The sequence below is a fragment of the Carassius auratus genome, unplaced genomic scaffold, assembly GCF_003368295.1.
Source record: "Carassius auratus strain Wakin unplaced genomic scaffold, ASM336829v1 scaf_tig00038947, whole genome shotgun sequence".
Taxonomy (NCBI): domain Eukaryota; kingdom Metazoa; phylum Chordata; class Actinopteri; order Cypriniformes; family Cyprinidae; genus Carassius; species Carassius auratus.
The window spans coordinates 185,001-193,981 of record NW_020526478.1 but is presented as its reverse complement, the minus strand read 5'-3'; the positions used below and the strand labels follow the sequence as shown (position 1 = coordinate 193,981).

Genomic DNA, 8,981 nt, shown 5'->3' with positions numbered 1-8,981 from the left:
TTAAAATGGATGTGTCACTCATGTGCTGTATTTTCTGGCAAATATAATCTGCAGAAATGATGTCAGTAAATAAAATGAATGTTTCCAGACATTTTAAAAATGTGTTGTAAGTTTTTATTTTTTATTTTTTAGAAAACATATTTAGAACAGAAAAGGAATTTAAAAACAAACAAAAACAATCATAAACTATAGAGGAACTGACAAAGAAGGAATTCAAAAGACAAATATTTGGACATTGCCAAAGCAATGCAGTGTTGCTGCATACAGTCAAAGCAGTGCAAGAAAGGAGTATACAAATAATTACACAGGAAGAAGTAATACAGTACACAATAGGGAATAGGGAAAAGTACAGTAGAAACGAGCACTGATGGAGTGTGCAGGAGAGACTGGAGCTGATCACTCACTCTCCCTCGTTTGTGACAGATGGAGTTTTTATCATCGTTTGACAGAGGCTCAAATCCTGGTGAACATGTACACATTTATGATCAAGTTTCCTGGATTTGTGAGTATTTAGTGCTTTCTCGGTCAGTGGATGTGAGTGGAACATCAGGAATTGAAGCTCTGGAGCAGCTGAGAGTCAAGTCAAGTCAAGTCACCTTTATTTATATAGCGCTTTAAACAAAATACATTGCGTCAAAGCAACTGAACAACATTCATTTGGAAAACAGTGTCTCAATAATGCAAAATGATAGTTAAGGCAGTTCATCATTGAATTCAGTGATGTCATCTCTGTTCAGTTTAAATAGTGTCTGTGCATTTATTTGCAATCAAGTCAATGATATCGCTGTAGATGAAGTGACCCCAACTAAGCAAGCCAGAGGCGACAGCGGCAAGGAACCGAAACTCCATCGGTGACAGAATGGAGAAAAAAACCTTGGGAGAAACCAGGCTCAGTTGGGGCAGTTCTCCTCTGACCAGACGAAACCAGTAGTTCAATTCCAGGCTGCAGCAAAGTCAGATTGTGCAGAAGAATCATCTGTTTCCTGTGGTCTTGTCCTGGTGCTCCTCTGAGACAAGGTCTTTACAGGGGATCTGTATCTGGGCTCTAGTTGTCCTGGTCTCCGCTGTCTTTCAGGGATGTAGAGGTCCTTTCTAGGTGCTGATCCACCATCTGGTCTGGATACGTACTGGATCCGGGTGACTGCAGTGACCCTCTGATCTGGACACAGACTGGATCTGGTGGCTACGGTGACCTCGGAATAAGAGAGAAACAGACTAATATTAGCGTAGATGCCATTCTTCTAATGATGTAGCAAGTACATCGGGTGTTATGGGAAGTGTTCCCGGTTCCGGTTTACCTAATTAATGCAGCCTAAAAATCTTTAACGGATTTGGATATTAAAAGCATATTAGTATGTTATGTGTATGCCAGGTTAAAGAGATGGGTCTTTAATCTAGATTTAAACTGCAAGAGTGTGTCTGCCTCCCGAACAATGTTAGGTAGGTTATTCCAGAGTTTAGGCGCCAAATAGGAAAAGGATCTGCCTCCCGCAGTTGATTTTGATATTCTAGGTATTATCAAATTGCCTGAGTTTTGAGAACGTAGTGGACGTAGAGGATTATAATGTAAAAGGAGCTCATTCAAATACTGAGGTGCTAAACCATTCAGGGCTTTATAAGTAATAAGCAATATTTTAAAATCTATACGATGTTTGATAGGGAGCCAGTGCAGTGTGGACAGGACCGGGCTAATATGGTCATACTTCCTGGTTCTAGTAAGAACTCTTGCTGCTGCATTTTGGACTAGCTGTAGTTTGTTTACCAAGCGTGCAGAACAACCACCCAATAAAGCATTACAATAGTCTAACCTTGAGGTCATAAATGCATGGATAACATTTCTGCATTTGACATTGAGAGCATAGGCCGCAATTTAGATATATTTTTGAGATGGAAAAATGCAGTTTTACAAATGCTAGAAACGTGGCTTTCTAAGGAAAGATTGCGATCAAGTAGCACACCTAGGTTCCTAACTGATGACGAAGAATTGACAGAGCAACCATCAAGTCTTAGACAGTGTTCTAGGTTATTACAAGTAGAGTTTTTAGGCCCTATGATTAACACCTCTGAATTTAGCAGTAAGAAATTACTCGTCATCCAGTTTTTATATCGACTATGCATTCCATTCGTTTTTCAAATTGGTGTGTTTCACCGGGCTGCGAGGAAATATAGAGCTGAGTATCATCAGCATAACAGTGAAAGCTAACACCATGTTTCCTGATGATATCTCCCAAGGGTAACATATAAAGCGTGAAGAGTAGCGGCCTAGTACTGAGCCTTGAGGTACTCCATACTGCACTTGTGATCGATATGATACATCTTCATTCTGTAAGGATACCACCTTTTTTAGTATCTTGGACAGAAAAGGGAGATTCGAGATTGGTCTATAATTAACAAGTTCTTTGGGGTCAAGTTGTGTTTTTTTTTATTAGAGGCTTAATAACAGCCAGTTGGAAGGTTTTGGGGACATATCCTAATGACAATGAGGAATTAATAATAGTCAGAAGAGGACTCTCTCTCTCTCTCTCGTGGGTCAGTCTCACAGGTGGCTGTCAGCTGGTTCTCTATCTCCCTTTTGTCATAATGATTTATTTATCCTAATAATGCTGGAGTCTGGGCCAGAAACGAGCACAGAAAAACACTGACTTAATGCCAGAGCATTACCAGACATTGGACGCAGATACACTTATACTTAGATTTACACAAACACACAGACAACACACAATTACACACACACACACACAATGATGTTTCACACCAACTTCCTGTTTGAACAGTAAGCACATGAACACACACCAAAGCTCATCGTATCAGAGGGTCTTCAAGTGTAAAACACAAGCAGCGGCTGAGAAACATAAATCCCCCAACGAATCCTTTATAACACTCTTAAAAATTAAGCTCCTTTATTGACAGCGATGGTTAAATTAAGAACTTTGAAGATCCATGAAACCTTTCCACTGCAGTAGAAGATTATTAAAAGAACGGATCGCTGAAAGATCTTTGAGAATCCTTTATTTCCAAGAGTGTAGAGAAGAGGAAGAAGAGTTGGACACGCACAGCTCTCAGAGAACGACAGCAGACATAAAAATGTGTTGCGCTGTACGGGAGAACCAAAGACACGAGCGTCTGGTGAAGTGAGCGCTCGGGGAAACGCTTCTTCAGGCACAGCTGATGGATGAAGTCACTGAATCCCAGCAGACTCTCGTCTGAAGCGGTCAGATGTGCTGGACTGCTGGAGAACAGATCTCATCAGAGGCTGCTTTGAGTTTTCTTGTGAAGAGAAATCATTTCGACTTAGTGCATGAACGTCGTTCAATCGTCTGCTTTGCTGTTTTATCAGCGCAGGTTTTAATTGGACATGTTCAGCCAGAACATCATTATTATTCAACAAATAAGTGATCCTGAACAAATCATTTTAAAAGCCAAGTGATGTGATTTGCGAGCGTGTGTTGGTTTGCCGCTGGATGATAGAAATACACTCTCAATCAGAGCTTTTAGCAGGAATATGTGCTGAAGCTGAAACATTTACACACAGATACTGAGTGAAGCGCTTGCATCAAACACACAGAGAGGAAAGAACTGTGCTTCTTACCAGTGCTAACTAAAGCTAGTCATTAGACAATGAAAAACACTTTCCTTATGTAAAAAAAATGCTATCTGGATATATTTGAGTAATTGTAAATAAGTACAAATATAGGAAACAAATACTTCTCACAGTGTTCGGTTCAGGATGTTGACCTAGAAACAGCTGCTCTTGTCAGAATCGGCTCGGCTGTGTGAAGCCTGATTCTGGTCTCTGGTGATTCAGTGGTGCAGTGGTTTGTTTGACGTTCAGCTGTGCTCTGAAGAAGTGTTTCCTCGCACCCGGAGCAGCACAGACACAATGACTCTTTAATCCAGTGTCTCTGTCTCCTCTCTCCTGTCTCTCTGTTCCTCCGGGAACTCTCTCTCTGTCTGTGTCCATCCGCCGGCAGGTCACCATCTCAGTGGACGGTATTCTGACCACCACCGGATACACGCAGGAGGATTACACCATGCTGGGCTCCGATGACTTCTTCTACATCGGAGGAAGCCCAAACACAGCCGATCTGCCCGGATCTCCGGTCAGCAACAACTTCATGGGCTGCCTGAAAGACGTGAGTCGACTGGTCATCAGGAACCCTTCAGCTGCTGTCTCTAAACACCACCAAGGGCTTGTGAATCTGGCATGATCAGGAAATCTTGGACAGCTGGCTTCCTTTCAGTTTGCACAGATCTGAGCTGACCTTATTTGTGAGGCACAGATCAATGAGCCCTAGGATCAGTCAGCTCACAACACCGGTGCTAACTGAAAGAGAACGACTGACAAAGAGATTGAGCTCAAGATTGGTTATTAATAATAGAGCATAATGAGAGATAACATTATTAGTAGGCTTGTCATTTTCTGAACAGGAACACCACAGGTGTAACAAGCTGGGAGAAATCTCAAAAGAGTAGCCAAATGACCAAAACATCAATATGTTTTAGTAGTAGCAAAAGAAATCCTCCACAATCACAGGGTCAAAGGTGAAGTAGGTCATTTCTGTTCGTGTGAGTAGAGGAAGTGATGTGCTCAGCCAATGGTGTGAGTTTGGGGGCGGGGCTAACTGTTTGAGTGACGGCAGGTGGGCGGAGTGTTTGAAGTTTATATTGCTGTCATCATTCTAGTAATGATAATAATAGTAATAATAATAATAATAATTAAATGAGCTAAAGCAATTGCTGAACATTTTGTCACTCCTTCATCTCATTGTGCTTTATCCACTAAATATGCAAACTTATGTAAAATGATGTAAATATGTCAAATGAATACATGTGGCATTGACTGAAACTGGGCAGTGGATTTCTAGCTCTCAGCTGCAGCTCTGCATATAACACTGAATTCATAACAGTCACATTTTGAAACTAAGAGTCATTTTGTGTTTTTGGAGTGAAGAGAAAGACCTGCTGGTGTTTAGTGTGCAGTTCTGTTCAACATTTAAAAGAGTCGCTACAAGAATGAATTCTGCAGATATAATTATTGCTCACTCTTTAAACGTTAGTTTGGTAATGTACTGACAAATGCTATCCTGATTTATTTTAGTGTGTCATAGCTGTTCAGTTTTGATAGTGGAAACATGGCATGAAATGTACCTAAACAAACGGAGAGCACAGTGTCACAGTCAGCTGGAATATCATTCGTTTCCCATGAGGATAGAAATGATACTTCCGAGTGTTAAATGCAGCAGTTAGACCAATATTTCATGTCGTCTCTTCTTTCATTTATTTATTTCCCATCGAGGTTCCTCATAAATAGCTGCTGAAGTTGGTGTGGATAGTGACAGAAATGACATACTTCACCCTTAATGTTTATCATGGGTTACACAAACTCCCAGAATAAAGGTACACATGTTGTCACTGGGGCAGTACACCGAGAGAGGTCATACCAGAGACAAGCTGTTGTACCTTTCTCTCTCAGAGTGTAGGAAAAAGCTAAAGGAGGAGGAATTACTCTGTACTCTTAGTGTGTGTGTGTGTGTGTCTGTGTGTGTGTGTGTGTGTGTGTGTCTGTGTGTGTTTGTGTCTGTGAGTGTGTGTGTGTGTGAGCGTGTGCGTGTTTGTGTGTGAGTGTGTGTGTATGTGTGTGTGTGTGTGTGTGAGAGAGAGTGTGTGCGTGTGTGTGTGTTCATGAGTCTGTGTGTGTGTGTGTGTGTGTGTGTGTGTGTATGTGAGTGTGTGTGTGTGTGTGAGTGTGTGTATGTGAGTATGTGTGTGTGTGTGTGTGTGTGTAATGAAACGAGACCCAAGGATGCGTCTGCGTTCTGTAATGCGCTCCTGCAGGTGGTGTACAAGAACAACGACTTCAAGCTGGAGCTGTCTCGTCTGGCCATCGAGAGCGACCCTAAGATCAGTCTGCACGGGGACCTGGTGTTCCGCTGCGAGGATGTGGCGGCCCTCGACCCCGTGACCTTCGAGACGGCCGAGTCCTACATCGCCCTGCCGCGCTGGGACACAAAGAAGACCAGCTCCATCTCCTTCGACTTCCGCACCACGGAGCCCAGCGGCCTGCTGCTGTTCAGCCACGGCAAACCTCAGAGCCGAGAGCAGCGGCCCGGCCGAGAGATGAAGACGGACTACTTCGCCATGGAGCTGCTGGACGGCTTCCTCTACCTGCTGATGGACATGGGCTCCGGCAGCATCAAGCTCAAGACCAGCAACAAGAAGGTGAACGACGGAGAGTGGTGCCACGTGGACTTCCAGAGAGAGGGACGGAGAGGTGAGGAGAACACACTCACAGCGGCTGACCAATGACAGAAACTAACCTCTAAAATAATCTCACTCATAGCGTGCACTTCACTCACACATTCACATTAGTTCCCACTTCAGGGTGGACACCACGAAAATTATCATCAACTTAACAGACTTTTCTGCATAAATAAATGACATCTCATTCAGATTTTGTATCAGTTCAAAGCCAAGCCGCACTCAGAGATCCTGTACACACACACACATGGATCTCAGACGGGTTCAGCTGCTGTAGAAGATTCACTCCTGCACTTATCGCTCCTAAAACGAGAGGCCGTCCAGCCCTTGGAGCTGAACTCTGCTGCCAAAGACTTCCTCCGTCTGCTGTAATGAGCTAATGGAGTGTAAGACTAGAGGAGGTGTGTGTGTCCTGAGGGGTAGAAAGTCCTGCAGTTCTGTAATTGCAGTTTAATAGACAATTAAGAGTAGGTCATAAATCTGGGTGATCTGCCGAGAGAGCAGCGCTCATGCAAACACACGTCGCTCATGCACGCTTCTTCTCCACAGGCTCCATCTCCGTCAACAGCCGCTCCATCCCCTTCAGCTCTAACGAGGGCAGTGAGATCCTGGACCTGGACAGTGACATGTATCTGGGTGGTTTGCCGGAGAGCGGTCAGGGCCTGATCCTGCCGCCCGAGGTCTGGACCGCGCTGCTCAACTACGGTTACGTGGGCTGTGTCCGTGACCTGTTCATCGACGGCAAGAGTCGAGACGTGCGTCGTCTGGCTGAGATCCAGAGCGCTCCGGGCGTCAGCAGCTTCTGCACGCGTGAGCTCCAGAAGAGGTGCAGCAGCGCCCCCTGTGCCAACGGAGGACAGTGCAAGGAGGGATGGAACCGCTACATCTGTGACTGCACTGGAACCGGATTCCTGGGAGCCAACTGTGAGATCGGTGGGTCAAACTAATGACAAACACCACCAAACACAGATGCTAATGACAGAAAGAGTGCAGAATGATTTCCAGCCAGTCCTCACAGCAGTATTCAGACACAGAAATTACAGAAAGTCATCAAAAGTAGAAACAACACTGCACTGTACAAATTAAATCTAGTGTTTTCTTCACCCAAAATGAAAATGTGCTCACCCTCTGATCATCTGAGATCAGGATGAGTTTGTTTCTTCATCAGGTTTGTAGAAATGCAGCACTGCATCAGTGTCTCTGCAGTGAATGGGTGCCGTCAGAATGAGAGTCTGATAAAAACATCCCAATAATCCACAGCACTCCAGTCCATCAGTGAACATCTGGAGAAGACAAAACCTGAAACACATCCAGCATTAAGATGATTTTAACTCAAACACATAGAGTTTATAATCCAGAATAACACTTCCTCCAGTGAAAAAGTGTTCTGGTCTGAATCAGGAGAGAAATCTGCACAGATCAAGCAGCGTTTAAACAGATCTAAACTAATCTGTGAGAGACAACAGCAGATTAAGCACTTTTTCACTGGAGGAAGTGTTATTCTGGATTATAAACTCTATGTGTTTGAGTTAAAATCATCTTAACGCTGGATGTGTTTCATCTTTTGTCTTCACCAGATGTTCACGGATGGACACTGGCCGTGTTTACCAGGATACTGGCAAAGATGCGTGTCTTCACATAACTTTGTGTTTAAATTAGAGGTGTGCAATCAATAGAAATACCGTTAGGATTCCGATTTCAGCCCCAAGTGCTCATGAAAATTCAATAATTTAGGTAGTGATATTTCTGCAGCGGTGTGCTTTCACTTCTATAAAAGCCCAATTTCATATGCAAATCATTAAAAACATGTAATGTGACTTTCACAAAATGAGATGTGATCTGAACACGGATGAGTAAGGTCATCTTTTAGCTCAGTGCAGAGCCTAAACGCTTGAATACACACAAAAATGTGTCGAAATGTGGCGATGATTATTGACTCAAACCCTGGTTGTTCTGTAGTAAGTGAATGTGAACAGTTGAGAGTGAATCTGTGTGTAACAGTAATGATATCTGTGCAGCTCTTAAATGTTCCTGCTTCATCTTAATTAAACAACAGAAGACAGAGAACATCACTCACTGCTCTCCGCTGAAGGACTGTTGTAGCTTTAGTTTTCTACCATCATTTTTGCACTAATAACTGAACCTTCATGTCATTTCTCAAACTCTAGAAACATAATTCACAACCAATGACCAAATGACAAAAACACTTTTTCTGAATGCTTGAACACAATCCACATGAACCAAAGATCTTCTGTTCACTGAACTGAAATACCTGGTTCAGAGTGACAGCGTAGCATCACAGTATTACTATTCAGAACTGTGTCTATTCGTTTCATCACAGTGATCTAACTATCTGCTCAGACTGCTGCGTGACTGCTGCATCACTCTTGAAGACTAGTTTAAAGGAGAAATGAGGAGCAATATTAATTTTTAGATTCTGAAAGTGGAGTATCTGAGGATGTTCAGGTATGATCAGTTTTAAGATGCCTGTTGTTATAAGTATTAGTTTTCCCTACTATACAGTATTTGTTAGAGGCTGATAGAGCTGGAAGCTGATGAAAGTCCCTCATATTTTGGGTGAGGCAGACTTTAACCTGTCAATGACACAGAGGAGAGACTGAGAGCGGCCCAGAATCATGTCCTCCGCTGGTGTGGCCCACACTGAATGTGGTTTTGAGGAGACCCCTAAAATAATTCCCAACAACAGCACCAGTGCAGTCCTG

At 43.2% G+C, this 8,981-nt stretch overlaps 1 pseudogene; it reads left to right on the top strand.

Moving 5' to 3' along the window:
• The first annotated feature begins 3,887 nt into the window (after positions 1–3,887).
• Positions 3,888–8,981, top strand: part of LOC113083581 (neurexin-2-like) — a 127,810-nt pseudogene continuing 122,716 nt past the window's right edge.